A 17,674-nucleotide genomic window follows, 5' to 3' on the forward strand; every position below is an offset into this window, starting at 1 on the left:
TGATTTGTTGGTTAGGAAGAAGAAGGAGGCTTATGTTCGGATGAGGCTTGAGGGCTCGGGTAGTGCAGTAGAAAGCTTTAGATTGGCTAGGAGGGAGTTGAAGAGGGAGTTAAGAAGGGCTAGAAGAGGGCATGAGATGACTTTGGCTGATAGGATTAAGGAGAATCCTAAGGCGTTCTATAGGTATGTCAAGAACAGGAGGTTGGTTAGGGCAAGATTAGGGCCAGTTACAGACAGTAGGGGGAAGTTGTGTGTGGAACCGGAAGAGATTGGAGAGGCATTGAACCATTATTTCTCTTCGGTGTTCACGCAGGACGATATGAATGTAGCTGAGGAGGTCACTGGGGTGAAGGGGTGTAAAATAGAAAGTATTGCAGTTGATACAGAGAGGATGTGTTGGATATTCTAGAAGGGTTGAAAATAGATAAGTCCCCTGCGATTTACCCTAGGATTCTATGGGAGGCAAGAGAGGTGATTGCAGAGCCACTGGCTCTGATCTTCAGGTCGTCGTTGGTCTCTGGTATAGTACCGGAAGATTGGAGGACAGCGAATGTTGTCCCATTGTTTAAGAAGGGGAACAGAGACTTCCCTGGGAATTATAGACCAGTGAGTCTTACTTCTGTAGTGGGCAAGGTTTTAGAAAGAATTATTAGGGATAGGATTTATAGTTATTTGGAGAGTAATGAATTGATTAGAGATAGTCAGCATGGTTTTGTAGCAGGTAGGTCGTGCCTTACTAACCTTATTGAGCTTTTTGAGAAAGTGACCAAAGAGGTGGATAGGGGTAAGGCAGTAGACGTGGTATATATGGATTTTAGTAAGGCGTTTGATAAGGTTCACCATGGTAGGCTTCTGCAGAAAATGCAGATGTATGGGATTGGTGGTAATTTAGGTACTTGGATCAGGAATTGGTTAGCAGATAGGAGACAGAGGGTGGTGGTTGATGGTAATTATTCATCATGGAGTTCGGTTACGAGTGGTGTGCCTCAGGGATCTGTTTTGGGGCCACTGCTGTTTGTAATCTTTATTAATGATCTGGATGAGGGTATAGTTGGGTGGATTAGTAAGTTTGCTGATGACACCAAAGTTGGAGGTGTGGTAGATTGTGAGGAAGGGTGTCGAAGTTTGCAGGGTGACTTGGACAGGTTGCAGAGCTGGGCCGCGAGGTGGCGGATGGAGTTTAATGCGGAGAAGTGTGAGGTAATCCATTTCGGTAGGAATAACAGATGTGTTGAGTATAGGGCTAACGGGAGGACTTTGAATAGAGTGGAGGAGCAGAGGGATCTAGGTGTATGTGTACATAGATCCCTGAAAGTTGGGAATCAAGTAGATAAGGTTGTTAAGAAGGCATACAGTGTCTTGGCGTTTATTGGTAGGGGGATTGAATTTAGGAGTCGCAGCGTCATGTTGCAACTGTACACAACTCTGGTGCGGCCGCACTTGGAGTACTGTGTGCAGTTCTGGTCCCCACATTACAGGAAGGATGTGGAGGCTTTGGAGAGGGTGCAGAGGAGGTTTACCAGGATGTTGCCTGGTATGGAGGGGAGGTCCTATGAGGAGAGACTGAGGGATTTGGGGTTGTTTTCGTTGGAAAGAAGGCGGCTAAGAGGGGATCTTATTGAAACATATAAGATGATTAGAGGTTTAGATAGGGTGGATGGTGATAGCCTGTTTCCTCGGATGGAGAAAGCTAGCACGAGGGGGCATGGCTTTAAATTAAGGGGGGGTAGTTATAGGACGGATGTCAGGGGCAGGTTCTTTACCCAGAGGGTGGTGAGGGACTGGAATGCCCTGCCTGCTGCAGTTGTAAATGCGCCTAGTTTGGGGGCGTTTAAGAGATTGGTGGATAGGTTTATGGACGAAAAGGGATTGGTTTAGATTAGTGGGTCAATGTTTTTTTTTAAAAATAAGACTGGTCGGCGCAACATTGTGGGCCGAAGGGCCTGTTCCGCGCTGTAATGTTCTATGTTCTATGTTCTATAATATCCAATGCACATCATCAAACCGATGCTTGTGTGAGTTCAGATTATTTGCTCTGCTCCACCTCCCCCCACCTTCGTTTTCTTTCTGTTTTATTTATTTTAAGGTATAAGGTATTCAGTGTGTGAAAGGCATTTCAACTGTATTCTTACACTGCTTCTTAGATGCACAGAACACTGCTTAATTTCCATTCTTGGATACATTTATGTTTATTAATAATACTTTTGCTCGAAGAAATATTATCCTCTCCTGGTTCGGCAGGATATATCTTCATCCCAAATGAAGCCTCCTTCATCCCAAATCCATAAGTCCCCCTCTGAGGTCGATGGACATTTCCTTGGTCCTCCCCTTGCTCGCACTGATTTCCATCATATGTGGTCCCCTCTGGAAGCAGGAACAACAAAGTCTTTGCTCGAGTTTTTAAGTTGATCTCAGGTCCTTGAGGGAATGTGAGGCTCTCTGGAGTATCGACACTAACCCAGTGTGTGCTTTTTTTTTTGTAACTTTCCCTAAATCTATTCAGTTCTCCTCACAATGCCTTGGTGAAATCCAAGGCACCCTAATTGTGTGTAACTTTAAGTGGAAATGATGAGCCTGGTCTCCTCTCTCTCTCTCTTTCTTACAGTTAACTTTGTAGCGATTGTCATCCTGTGCCAGGGAAAATGTGGCCTCTCTCTCTGGACCACCCGCTACCTTGTGGCCATGGCAACGGCAGATCTACTCATCATTATCACTGAGGTCATACTGTACCAGATCAATTATTATTATTTCCCACTCTGTTTTCTGGACCTCACCCCAGTCTGTAGTGCATGTCATGTGTTGCGTTTTGCATCCAGAGATTGTTCTGTTTGGTTTACAGTCACCTTCACTTTTGATTGATTTGTGGCCATTTGTTGCCAGAAGCTGAAAACAAGATATTGCACTGAACAAACTGCAGCAGTGGTTCTAACATCAACTGGCATTCTCCTCTGTTTAAAAAACCTTCCCTGGTACTTTACCCGGGAACCTGATGAAATCACCGACAATGTGCAATGGTTCTGCTCTGTATCATCAAAGCTTTTTACAGAGCCTGGTTGGGTGGCGTTTAACTGGTTTGATACAGTTTTAACACCATTTTTGTCATTTCTAATAATCATGTTTCTCAATGTCTTAACGGTCAGGCATATATTCACGGTGAGTCAAGTCCATAAGATGTTACGGGGGCATAGCAAGAGAAATAATCAAAGTGACCCTGAGATGGAGAGCAGAAGAAAGTCTGTAATATTACTCTTCAGCATATCCAGTAGCTTCCTTGCTCTGTGGCTTTTATATACTATTAATTGTTTATTTGACATTGATTCATTCTTCAGTGATGAAGATTCGTTACATATCTTCATCCAATCTGGCTACCTGTTGTTGAATTTAAGTTGCTGCACAAACACATTTATATATGTGGTGACACAATCCAAGTTCAGAGAGCAGCTTAAAAAGGCTATAAAATATCCAATTACCTCAATTATTGTAGCGTTTTATCAGCCTAATAACTGACTGCAGGTCTGAGGTTGTTACAATTGTTCCCACTCCAAACTAATGATAATTAGCTGCGGAGAACATCCAGTGAAGAACACTGGGAATCTATCAAACTTCCACATTGGAACTTAAATCAAGCAAATCCCTTGACTAGGAAACATAGCTGTCTTTTTCATTCAATACACCTTTCTACATTGGGGTGGATTAGAAATACTACTTGGTCTTTTGTAGCTGAAATTCCCTTCAACGTGTGGATTAATCTATTGTAAAATCAGTTCATCTGCCTTAATGAATGAAATGCCATTGCTAATCTGTACCGAAGTTGGACTGATTTATTACCTTAAAGAATAGTTCACCATCTATAATTGACAGCTCTCCAATACAGTGCACACTCGCAGACACAACACCCAAAAATGTTATCAAAACAGCACCAACTACCAGCAACACAGTTGTGCACGAGATGAGTTCAAGTTGTTAATTAAATACGGGAGTCCAGCTGTAAACCAGACCTTTGAATCCTCTAACATCTGGTGCCACAACCTGGCCACAGATGTAAACAGGCCTTTGAAATGTTCTACCCTGAGTTAGATGGTTCGGAAAGCAGCTCCGCCTTATTGCATTAAATGGAACAATGTACTAATTGCGGTCTGGGTCAAAGTGGATCAGGACCATAGCCCACATATTGAGAGAACTTGTACATTGAACTTACTGTAACTACTCTAGAGTCAGGGAAATTTAAACAAGTTGATGGAAAGTCGATTCAATCTGAGTGCACATTCACTACCGACCCAAACATGAATCAATCCAGCTTCAGAAGTCTCAGAGTCAGACTGGATTGAATACAGGATCTGGCTCTATCATTGTCTCAATTTCCTCTTTTGTCGAGTGACTTGTGGTGTATCCATTATTTTGACACGAATGTGCTATGTACTGAAATCATGTTTCTGTAACTGCAGTTTCGACGTGGTATAAAAACATAAGAAATAGGAGCAGGAGTAGGCCATCTAGCCCTTCGAGCCTGCCCCGCCATTCAATAAGATCATGGCTGATCTGTCGTGGCTCAGTTCCACTTTCCTGCTTTCTCCCCATAACCCTTAATTCCCTTGTCTATCAGAAACCTATCAACCCGTGACTTAAATATATTTAGCGAGGTAGCCTCCACCACTTCAACGGACAGAGAATTCCAGAGATTCACGACCCTTTGAGTGAAGAAGTTCCTCCTCAACTCTGATCTAAACTGCCCCCCCCGCCTTATTTTGAGGCTGTGCCCTCTAGTCATGCTATCCTTTCTAATCGGGAAGAATCTCTTTACCTCTACCCTTTCCATCCCTTTCATTATCTTATACGTCTCTATAAGGTCCCCCCTCATCCTTCTAAACTCCAACGAGTACAGACCCAATCTATTTAGTCTCTCTTCATAGTCCAATCCTCTCATCTCCGGTATCAGCCTAGGAAACCTCCTCTGCACTCCCTCCAAGGCCAAAATATCCTTGCGCAAGTGTGGCAACCAAAACTGCACACAGTACTCCAGCTGCAGCCTCACCAGTGCCAGCAAGACCTCCCTGCTTTTATATTCTGTCCCCCTCGCTATAAAGGCCAGCATACCATTTGCCTTCTTGATCACCTGCTGCACCCGCAGACTGGGTTTTTGCGACTCATGCACAAGGACCCCCAGGTCCCTCTGCACCGTAGCATGCTGCAGCTTTTCGCCCTTTAAATAGTAACCCCTCCTACTATTTTTTCTGCCAAAGTGGATAACCTCACACTTGCTAACATTATACTCCATCTGCCAGGTCCTCGCCCAATTGCTCAGCCTATCTAGATCCCTCTGCAGACTTTCCACACCCTCCGCACAATTTGCTTTTCCACTCATCTTCGTGTCATCAGCAAATTTTGTCACCCTACACTCATCCCCCTCCTCCAGATCATCTATATAAATGGTAAATAGCTGAGGCCCCAGCACCAATCCCTGCGGCACTCCACGAGTCACCGACTGCCAATCAGAATAGCACCCATTGACCCCCACTCTCTGCCTCCTATTAGACAACCAATCCTCTATCCACGCTAACACCTTACCCCCAACTCCATGCACCTTTACTTCTGAAGCAACCTTTTGTGAGGCACCTTATCAAACACCTTTTGAAAATCTAGAAACACTACATCCACCGGTTCCCCTCTGTCCACCGCACTAGTCACATCCTCATAGAAATCCAATAAATTCGTCAAACACGACTTCCTCTTAATGAATCTGTGCTGCGTCTGCTCGATCAAACCATTCTTTTCTAGGTGCCTCACTATTTCTTCTTTGCTAACGGATTCGAGCATTTTTCCAACAACAGACGTTAAACTAACCGGCCTATAACTCCCTGCCTTTTGCCTGCTACCTTTTTTAAACAGCGGCGTAACATTAGCCATTTTCCAATCTTCCGGCAGTTCCCCGGAATCCAGCGAAGTTTGGTAAATAATCACTAAGGCATCTACTATCACCTCTGCCATTTCCTTCAGAACCCTGGGATGCATTCCATCCGGTCCCGGGGACTTGTCCACCATCAGTCCCGCTAGTCGATCAAGCACTACCTCTCTAGTGACAGTAATCGCATTCAGGCCCTCAACTCCTACCATCCTTCTATCTTTAATATTCGGCAAACTATTCGCGTCCTCCTCCGTGAAGACCGAGGCAAAAAACTTATTTAAAGCCTCAGCCATTTCCTCATCCCCCACCACTAAATCCCCCCTCTCATCCTCTAAGGGTCCAACATTCATTCTAGCCAGCCTCCTCTTTTTTATATATTTATAAAAACTCTTGCTGTCCTTTTTTATATTTAGTGCTAGTTTAGCTTCATCGTCTGTCCTTTCTTTATCAACTTCTTAGTCATTCTTTGTTGATTTTTAAACCTCTCCCAATCTTCTACTCACCCATTACTTTTAGCCACTCTAAACGCATCAGCTTTTAATTTAATACTCTCTTTTATTTCCTTCGCTAACCACAGCTGGTTATCCCTTCTCCTACGATCCTTCTTTACCATCAGAATATATTTCTGCTGAGCACCGAAAAAGATCTCCTTAAAGATCCTCCACTGTTCCTCAGCCGTCCTACCGACCAATCTGCGCCCCCAATCTACATTCGCCAATTCCCCTCTCATCCTATCGTACTCCCCTCTGTTCAAACAGAGGACACAGGTCCGGGACGCTGCTTTCTCATTCTCCATCTGCATCAAAAACTCAAACATACAATGACCGCTCGTCCCAAGAGGATCCCTCACAACAAGATCCCTAATTCTTCCTGCCTTGTTACACAACACCAGATCTAAGATAGCTTGCTCTCTCGTCGGCTCCGTCACACACTGTTCAAGGAAACTATCCCGACATCATTCCAAGAACTCTTCCTCAAGCCCACCGCGTCCGACTTGGGTCAACCAATCAATATGTAGATTGGAATCCCCCATAATTATCGCCGCTCCGTTTCTGCACGCATCATTTATTTGCTTGTTTATAGCCAAGTTATTATTTGGGGGCCTATAGACCACACCCACCAGCGTCTTCCTCCCCTTACTGTTGCTTATCTCCACCCACAACGATTCCACGTTCTGCTCTTTGGAGCATTAAGAAATATACTGAAGAGAATATACCGATATGAAGAAATATACTGAAGAGAATTTGAACACAAGGTTATAGGATGTAATTGAGGAGCTGAGCTGTTGTCAAACCCAAGGAGACAGTGAAATTGGCGTGAAAGTGGCAAAAACCATCATCTGCCTGTGAAATTATATCGCCCTGTGAATGGAAAACACCCGAAAATGTTGAACAAGCAGCTCAATGCCCTCAATTTCCCAGTGGCAGGGAGACAGAATTTTTGAATAACGATAATAAGTCAAACAAGAAGGAAAAAAACTCAACTGTAACGGAGCTGCCTCCCGCTGTCTGGGATTTTCCCCAATGGCAGCGAATCCACATCAGTCTGCTCGGCTCCACCCACACTGCCTGTCAATCACTCTGCTGGAGCAGCTTCCTATTGGCTGTCCTCATTTGACAGACAGCAGAATGCACCAATGCAGAGTGAGGCTGCAGTGAGGTCCCGCCCACTCAACGAAACCGGCTCGCGGTCAGGTGGCGCGGCCGTTAAACGGTTTCTGCGCGCGGCTGGAGAGGGAGGGGGCGTTGGTCTAACGTCGACGGCCCGCTCACAGCACGTGACCGGGAGCTGACCAATCGGCGAGCAGGGAAGCAGCGGCCGCCACCCCGAGTGGCGCCTGCGCAGAGTTCACTCCAGGAGGGTGCGTGTTTGTCAGAGCGGGGATTTGTGAATAACGGTAAGGAATTAACGGCCGAGAAAAAGGTTCAACTTCAACATTCAGCTTCAGGATTAAAATGACGATTTGCTGTGTAAATACAGCGTGTCTCTGTATAATATTAACAGAGCCGGGGGGATGGTCAGTTACACTGTGAGGCGGCACGGTGGGGGCTCAGTGGTTGGTGCTGCGCTTTCACAGCGTCAGGGAGGCCCCGGCTTCAATTGGCGGCCTTGGGCTCAATGCACACTAACAGCAAGTGCCACTTTGACATTCTGAGGATCTGCAAATCCTTCTATGCCAGACTGTATGACCTGAAGCTGACAGACAGCACGGCCTCCCAGTCTTTCCTGTCATCTATCATGCAGGTCTTAGACGACAGCGAGCGGGACAGCCTGGACAGACCGGTATCTCTGGACGAGCTGACCAAGGCCGTCGAGTCCTTTCAGAAGGGTAAAACTCCTGGAAGCGACGGCTTACCGGCTGAGTTTTACTCGGCGTTGTGGGACTTGACGGGCCCGGACCTCCTGGAAATATACGAGAGTATGCTTCTGGAAGGCAGGATGTCAGAATCCATGAGGAAAGGCATCATTACCCTCATCTACAAGCAGAAGGGGGAGAGGGAAGAAATTCGGAATTGGCGACCCATTTCACTATTGAACGTGGATTACAAAATTCTGTCCAAAGTCATCGCCAACCGGGTCCAGTCTGCTCTGGGGTCAGTAATCCATCCTGATCAAACCTGTGCTGTACCCGGCAGGAAGATCTCTGACAGCCTCGCGCTACTCAGGGATACGATCGCCTACGTGCAGGACAGGCAGGTGGATACCTGCCTCATCAGCCTCGACCAGGAGAAGGCGTTTGACAGAATATCGCACAGCTACATGATGGATGTGCTCTCCAAAATGGGTTTTGGGGAGGGAGTACGCAATTGGATCCGGCTGCTCTACACAGACATCAGTAGCGCAGTCTCAGTCAACGGGTGGGAAACAGATAGCTTCCAAATCAGGTCTGGAGTCAGACAGGGCTGCCCTCTCTCCTCCGTCCTTTTTGTGTGTTGCATTGAACCCTTTGCCGAGGCCCTCAGAAGCGACCCGGGCATCAAAGGGGTGACAATCCCAGGCAGCGGAGGCACGCAGGTCAAAGCCTCCCTGTACATGGATGACGTGGCTGTCTTCTGCTCGGACCCCTCGTCTGTTCGCAGGCTCCTCCAGGTCTGTGAGCAGTTCGAGCTGGCCTCGGGAGCCAAAGTCAACCGGGGTAAGAGCGAGGCCATGTTCTTTGGGAACTGGGCCGACAAATCCTTTGTCCCCTTCACCGTCAGGGCAGAGTACCTGAAGGTGCTGGGGATATGGTTCGGAGCGGCAGGGGCATGCACCAAAAACTGGGAGGAGCGCATCGCCAAAGCCAGGCAGAAACTCGGCATGTGGGAGCAACGCTCGCTCTCCATAACAGGGAAAAACCTGGTGATCCGGTGCGAGGTGCTGTCTGTGTTGTTGTACGTGGCGCAGGTGTGGCCTATCCCCAAATCCTGCGCTGCAGCAGTGACGCAGGCCATCTTCAAGTTTATCTGGAGATCAAAGATGGATCGCGTCCGGAGGGAGGCGATGCACAAATCTCCAGAGAACGGAGGGAAAGACGTTCCCAACGCCGCCCTCATCCTGATGGCCACCTTTGTGAGCGGCTGCATCAAGCTGTGCGTAGATCCTCGGTACACCAACAGCAAGTGCCACTACTTTTTGAGGTTCTACCTGTCCCGAGTGTTGCGGAGGATGGGTCTGGCCACACTGCCACGGAACGCTCCGAGTAGTTGGACCATACCGCAGCACCTGTCCTTCGTCGAGAAATTTTTCCGCAAACACACCCTTGACCACACGGCGATCAAGCAGTGGTCAGCGCGTAAGATCCTTGGGGCCCTGAGAGAAAAGGAGACGGCGGATCCTGTCGGAAGGTTCCCTGAGCAGACTGTCAGTGTCATCTGGCAGAACGCCTCATCACCAGAACTGACAAACAAGCACCAAGATCTGGCTTGGCTGGTGGTGAGAAGGGCACTCCCCGTCAGATCCTTTATGCACGCTCGAGGTCTCAACATCACCGCACGCTGCCCTCGAAGCGGCTGCGGGGCTGATGAGACGGTCGCACACCTCCTTGTGGAATGTGCCTTTGCAAAGAAGGTCTGGAGTGAGATGCAGTGGTGTTTGTCGAGGTTCGTCCCGAACAGCTCGGTGACGCAGGACTCTGTGCTCTACGGGCTGTTTCCGGGGACACACACCGAGACAAATATCAACTGCTGCTGGAAGGTCATCAACTCGGTGAAGGACACACTTTGGTCCGCCCGAATCTTGCTGATCTTCCAGTTGAAAGAACTGTCCTCGACCGAGTGTTGCAGACTGGCACATTAAAAGGTCCAGGACTACGTGCTGAGGGACGCGCTGAAGCTTGGGGCAGCCGCCACAAAGGCACAGTGGGGAAAGGCCACACTGTAAGGCCTTTTAACGGAGACAGACCGAGGACCCGGGAACTGCAGAACACCCTCGACCTGCGGAGCTGTGTGCCAATCTGAGCACTAACGGCACACAGAAATTTATTGAGGCGTGTAGAAAGTTTTAGGTATTGAAATGAAATGGGTATAATTTGTACAAAAGTGTAAAGGTGTTTTGATTCTGTTTTGTTTGCAATTCAAAGCCCTGTAAATTTGCAACAGTTCATTTGAAATTTTTTTTTCTGAATAAAGTATACTTTTGGAAAAAAAAAATCTGTTCCTATCAGTTTAATATCTGATAGGTCCTCTATCTGGGGGCCAAATATTAACCTGATATTTCCCAGGGCGGTGGGAAAAGGGGCTTGCTCCTCCCATGCCACTCATCGACCTGGTCTTGCACTCCCTCCAGGAACGGAGCACTAACTAAGAAGAGCATCAGAAACAGAACATGTGGCAGCACGTGCCCACTGGCTCAGCAGGTGTCAACGACAGAGTCAGGGCACACACACACACTGCCCTGCACTGCAACTGCAGCACTCAGACAGACTGGTTTTCTGCGCCCAGCAAGAATCACGTGAAAGCCAGTGGCTGAGGAAGGCGGGGGGGGGGGGGGGGGGGGGGGGGGGGGGTGCGGGGTGCCAGGTGGAAGTTTACAGGCTATTGCTTCTCGGCCTTTTGGCTAAGATCAAGTGTAGTTTTAAGTATTGAAATGTAATGATTGTAATTTGTATAAATGTGTAAAAATGTTTTGATTCTGCATTGTTTGCTACTCAAAGCCATGTAGATTTGCAATAGTTTATTTGAGATTTTTATGAATAAAGTATATTTTTAGAGAAAAAAATAGTGAAGATAGCCTTGAGAAAAGCTGAGGAGCTGAAAAGCAGTGCAAACCTAGGCTTGGGCTGCAGAATAAGGGAGCGCCCGATCTTTTCAAAGATTTCACCTGTGTGGGTAAATATTACGTGGGTCGAGCAAGGGTTCAAAAAAGAAGTTCAAATATTGAGATAAGGGTGTTAGTATGTCTTTAATAGTAAGAGAAAATATTTGCGCTCCTTCTGAAACATTGACCGAGAGTGTGGTAATGTGTGGAATAAATGGTGAGAGGAGTAGTGTCCCCCTGTGTAAGATAAGATTAGAAAGTCCAATCAAAGCCGGTGAAGGGACAGTGGGACTGATGGAAAACTTAGTTACACAACACAGTTTATTCCTGGAAACAATATAGATGGATCACAGGTGGGAGTGGAAAAACCAGAGTAAAATCAGGGAAATGAGTTAAAAGAAATATACCCTGGAATTTGTTCAGATTCTGTCGTGACAAGATCCCAAAGCCATTAGTTAAAACGGGAAGGGAGAGCGAGAGAGAAATATGAAGGAGTTGAGGCCCAGGTAGCTGACAGTCTGTTTGATGAGATGGTAAAGGAAAAACCTAAGCAGGTAGAGGATCAGGCAAAGGTGTTTAGTTCTTTATGATTAATGGAGGTGCAGCAGAAAGATGAGGCAGTAAATGATTTATATCATGAAGCCCATAGGGAAAAGGAATTAGAGTGCATTCCAGAATGCTGTTACCTTAAGGATAAAATACAAAGGGGGAAATGGACAACTTGGAAGGTTACTGCAGATGAGAACCAGGAGGAAGTTCACAAGATTGTGTTGACTGTAGAATATGGACAGGAAATATTGTGGGTAGCATACAAATTACCTGAAGGAGATCATCTAGGAAGACTCAGGCTAAGGTACAGAAGCACTGTTATTGGCCTGGATTACATAAAGATGTGGTTCTGATTCATGTCAGATGGTAACAAAGCCCCAGGTAGTGACACAAGCGATGCCCTTGATGCCAAATCCCTCGGTTGATAATTGATTGTGTAGGTCCCTCCCTAAAACCAAAAGTGGTAGCCAGTATTTGCTAACAATAAGGGCTGTGTTCACAAGGTTTTCAGAGGCAATTTCTTTCCAGAATATTAAGGCACAAAGGACTGTGGAGGAGTTGCTTGCTTTATTTATCCGTTATGGATTACCAGATTTAGTTAGACCATGGGTCCAATTTTATTGCCAAATTATTTAAGGAGGTCATGGATAGGTTCGGCATCAGACACTCTACCACATGTGTGTACCATCCTGAATCCCAGTTTGAAATGTAGCATCAGATCTTAAAGACCATGTTGAGGATTTATTGCCCTGATGACCAAAATGATTGGGATAAAGGTATCCTCTTTATTCTATTTGCTATTGGAGATGCTGCAAAATGCATCGACTCAGTTTACTCCATTTGAGTTGATATTCAGACATGAAGTAAGAGATACTTTGCAATTAATGAAGGAAAAGCTGGCAGGTCTGACGTCAGCGACACAGTTGGATTATACATCTGCAGTAAGAGAAATATTAAACAGAGTGGGTGAATCAGCTACACAACATTTGAAGGTGGCCCAGCACCTAATGAAAAACCAAGTGATAACAGGTATAAAACTTGGGCGTTTGCCCGTGTGGATGAAGTATTTGTGTTATTGCCAGTGGTAGGACATCCCTTCAAAGCAAGTTATAATAGTCCCTATCAGATTGGGAAGAAGTTAAATCAGGTGGAGACAAAATCCAAGCAATAATTATACAAAGAAAGAAGTTCAATTTTTGCTTCTTAATTAGCAAGCTCATTGCGTAATGGTAAGGGAGAAAAAATACCACGCACAAAGCAGCCAACTGGAATCCACATTCCAGGAAGAAGAGATTGGTTGTAGCACACATTCCAGCTTTTGAAAATCCAACTCCCCCCAGCTGGAAGCAGCACCGCTCTGAGAAACTGGGGACATGCTGCATAAAAATGAAATTTGTAGACAGTTATTTTGTTGCATGTTCAAGACATTGCATTGCTCTCAATCCCTCCTTTAGTTTGGATATAATTTCTTGAAACTTCACATTCTCCTTTGTTGTGGAAAGCACAAAAACTCCTGGGACAAATGTAATCATTAAATTGAAAATTCGACTGGTTGTACAACAAAGCACTTTCGTGTGTAAGTGGATATACAGAGCAGCAATGAAATATACCAAAGCATCTGAACAGAGGGAGGCAATAGCCCAATGGTCAAGATGCTACACTGTCCAGCCTGAAACTCAGCTAATTTTCTTGGGAATTTGAATGCAGTAGAAAACAATCTGGAAACAAGAATCTACTACTAACCATGAAACCATTGCCGGAAAAAAAACATCTGATTCACTAATGCCACCAACCTGTTTATTTTTACAGCACAGCTCTGCCACAGTTCCAGAAATCCTTCCATTATAACTACATAACTACATTTGGCAGCAAATTGACACAATCAAAATTCCGTTTGGCCCTACCTGTGGTATGGCGCCACAGTGACAGCTAATTAGTTTGTTTTGATTGTTACAAAGAAAACCCACCCACTCCACGTTGTAATCCCAAACCACAGCAGTCCTGTCCCAGCAATGCTACAGTTGCCAAGTACTCTGGTCCATTCTCTAACCCCATTTCAAAATGTCCTGTCCCAATTTAAAATTGAAAATCGTTAGGGAATTTTTAGCAATTCACGTTTACTTGCTCTACTGATTGTTGAACGAATTCCAGAATTTTACAGAAGGGATCTGCCGGCAGCTGTTTCCATTGTTCACTGAACTTTGTGTCACTGTATAAATGCATGTGTTTGTACAGCAAATCAGGAGCTACAGTGTGGATCCCAATTTTAACGAAATATATCTAATCTTTGGATTTGCTTCTCAAAATAATGTATACGCTTGCATATGGAATAATATCACTGCCCATAACAGAATGAAATTCCCTGATAGAGCAAATAGTAATATAATGATTTACTTCCATTCTCCATCTGTGTGTCCTTCTGATCCTTCACATGGCTGTGAGCTGTAGTCTCCAGCGGGCTCTACTGCTCGCTAAAATGTGGGTGACGGTGAAGATAAGAACATAAGAAATAGGAGCAGGAGTAGGCCATCTAGCCCTTCGAGCCTGCCCCACCATTCCATAAGATCATGGCTGATCTGAAGTGGAACAGTTCCACTTTCCGCTTTCTCCCCATAACCCTTAATTCCCTTGTCTGTCAAAAACCTATCTACTCGTGACTTAAATATATTTAGCGAGGTAGCTTCCACCACTTCAACGGGCAGAGAATTCCAGAGATTCACCACCCTTTGAGTGAAGAAGTTCCTCCTCAACTCCGTTCTAAACTGCCCCCCCTTATCTTGAGGCTGTGCCCTCTAGTCCTGCTGTCCTTTCTGAGCAGGAAGAACCTCTCTACCTCTACCCTATACATCCCTTTCATTATCTTATATGACTCTATAAGATCCCTCCCATCCTTCTAAACTCCAATGAGTACAGACCCAGTCTATTTAATCTCTCCTCACAGGCTAACCCCCTCATCTTTGCTATCAGCCTAGTGAACCTCCTCTGCACTCCCTCCAAGGCCAAAATATCCTTGCACAAGTGTGGCGACCAAAACTGCACACAGTACTCCAGCTGCGGCCTCACCAATGCCCTGTACAGTTGCAGCAAGACCTGTATATTTATATATTCTATCTTCTATATATTCTATCTATTTATATATTCTATCCCCCTCGCTATAAAGGCCAGCATCCCATTCGCCTTCTTGATCACCTGCTGCACCTGCAGACTGGGTTTTTGCGACTCATGCACAAGGACCCCCACGTCCCTCTGCACCGTAGCAAGCTGCAGCTTTTCACCCTTTAAATAGTAACCTCTCCTACTATTATTTCTGCCAAAGTGGATAACCTCACACTTGCTAACATTGTGCTCCATCTGCCAGGTCCTCGCCCATTCGCTCAGCCTCTCCAAATCCCTCTGCAGACTTTCCACACCCTCCGCACAATTTGCTTTTCCACTCATCTTTGTGTCATCAGCAAATTTCGTCACCCTACACTCAGCCCTCTCCTCCAGATCATCTATATAAATGGTAAATAGCTGAGGCCCCAGCACCGATCCCTGGGACACTCCACTAGTCACCAACCGCCAATCAGAATAGCACACATTGATACCAAATCTCTGCCTCCTATTAGACAACCAAGTAGTGAAACACATCTGGAAGGTGTAGCCAAACAGGCCATCTAAAATGGCATTTTGTAAAGCACTCTGGGACAACTGGGCAAGAGACTAAACCAACAGGCTGCAGTTTAAAGACAGACAAACAGGCTGCAACCCTGATGAGTGAATACACAGGATATGGGCCATCTCCAGGATGAAAGAGACTTTCTGATCACACTGGGTTGTGTGCCAGACGTAAAGGCACCGTGAATCCTTATTTAGGAGGAAGGTATGTGACCTATGTGCCTACAACACCTACAGACATGGCCGCTGGGGACACACCCAGAGATCGGTGTTGTAGCACCTGATTGGACTCTTATCGATCAGGGTGATCAAGTCCTGATTGATTATTGGCAATGGCCAAAAAGGGGCTTGAAACCAAACGGGGTATAAAGAGTCTTGCACAACCAGGAATCGCTCTCTCTCTCTGATCCCACGAACGAGCTACAACAATGGTGAACATCGCCAGCAAGAGGAGAGCCACCACACCCGAGAAGGAAGGAAGAAAGACTACAGCCAGAATGCCAGACCAGAGCAAAGGACCAAACTACACAGACAACTACCAAGACCAGTACACAGATAAAGGCCAGTATCTGTTTGGGTATTTGTCATTCACACAAAGTTAAGTCAAGGTCTTGTATTGTACTTGAATTCTAGCATTTCTGTAAGATAATTTATTGTTGGTCGGGTGGGTGATTATTGATTGTGTGGGTTTAATTAAATATTGTTTGTACTAATAAGACGTCTACTCAAAGTTATTTGTCCACCGTATAAGGGTTAAAACAGGCTGATTTTGATTTTTACAACATTTGGCGTCCCTGGGTGGGCATCAATAAGAAGTAACTTTGTTACTTCGATATCGAACCCCGCAGACTTTATATTGAATGTTATTTAAAACTCGGAGCCAACAGGTGTGAACTCCTTATTGGACAAATAACTGCTTTCGGGAAATTGTTTATTGTGCATGTATTGTTACTAACAAGGAGGATAGGGTAAACTCTGTAGGTTTGTATTAGAACCCAGAGGGATTAGGACCGGAACATAGCATAAAGCCGTACCCGCAGTCCGATCGCCTCCCTACCCCTTGTCATTAAATATAGAATGGCAGAGAAGTGTCCCATATGGGAAAAAAAAATCAGGGAATATATTAAGAAGAAAGGGTGGCCCCTATGGGCAGAATCTTGTGCCAATACTGAGACGGGACCGGGATCCCTAGGGCAGAAGTATTGGGATGATCTAAGGAAAGTTCAGGGAAAACAGGCAAGCAAATATGAGAAACAGATTGCTATTGTGAGCTGCTTCGGACAGCTGCTAGGTACAGAAAAGGAGTTAAACACAGTTCGTAAGGAATTGGAGGAGATAAAAGCCGAAAAGGACAGAGAGATACGTAAGGCACTGGAGGAACCAAAACAGGCACAGGTGGAAAAGGAGGAGGAGATCAAGAGACTAAAGGAACAGCAGCAGGAGAGGATAGAACAGATAAAAGCCGAAAAGGACAGACAGATAGATGAATTAAGGCGAACTAACCAGGCAAACTTATTACATCTGGGCAATTTCCAAACCCAGTATGAGAGAGCCTACCAAGACGCCCAGCGTGCTGTCTTCGCCAGAGACGAAGCTGAGCAGGCAGTATCACGATTGGAAGCTAAGTGCACTGATCTGCAGGCTGCTATAAAAGCTCTGCATCAAGCCAGTAAAGAACAGAGACAGACAACTGCTGACCACTCCAAATGCCAACGAGAAATCTCGAGGCTGGAATCCCTATTATCAGTTCAAAATGGATTTATGTGTGCCTTCGGGACAGAAGAGGAAAAGGGGATAGAGAGTGCAGACTGGGGAGAGTTAAAGGAGAATGCTAGACTTTATGTTATGCAAACCGAGGGTTGGGGTCCACCACCATCTTTCCCAGGGGAGGTCATACCCACTGCACCCCCAGATTTACCTCCAGTACCGATGTACCCTGTGACGACTGAACGTCGGACAGGAGGGGGTCAGGACCCAGCTGTTACATACACGACTCCATTTACAGTGGCACAATTGGCTGAGATTGCAAATAAAATCACAACTTTTGAGCCATCGGCTGACCCGTACAGTTTCTTTGAGGATGTTATGCAGCAAAAGATAATGCATGGGCTGGATGAGAGAGAGGAGGTGAAGGTGATAGTCATGTGCTTAAACAAGTCTGTACGGTCTGCCCTGCCAGCCCCTCAAAATGTTGGGGAAGGAACATTAAACGAAATTAAGGAAGCGATATTGACTGCGATAGGATTTAATAAAGGGGATCCTGTCGATGGGTTAAATAAATGCAGACAGAGGAAAGGGGAACATCCCACTGCCTTTGCCAGTCGTTTG

At 45.8% G+C, this 17,674-nt stretch overlaps 1 protein-coding gene and 1 non-coding gene across 2 annotated transcripts in view; one reads left to right on the forward strand and one right to left on the reverse strand.

Moving 5' to 3' along the window:
• Positions 1 to 17,674, reverse strand: part of LOC145337644 (NACHT, LRR and PYD domains-containing protein 12-like) — a 264,909-nt gene that overhangs the window by 62,433 nt on the left and 184,802 nt on the right. The gene's annotated exons all lie outside the window — the stretch shown is intronic.
• LOC145337660 (U2 spliceosomal RNA) lies at positions 10,493 to 10,685 on the forward strand. Its single transcript, XR_013885384.1, has one exon. It is a non-coding gene; the product is annotated as a U2 spliceosomal RNA (small nuclear RNA).

Source organism: Carcharhinus amblyrhynchos, unplaced genomic scaffold, assembly GCF_965287045.1.
Source record: "Carcharhinus amblyrhynchos unplaced genomic scaffold, sCarAmb.v2.hapA scaffold_55, whole genome shotgun sequence".
Classification (NCBI taxonomy): Eukaryota; Metazoa; Chordata; class Chondrichthyes; order Carcharhiniformes; family Carcharhinidae; genus Carcharhinus; species Carcharhinus amblyrhynchos.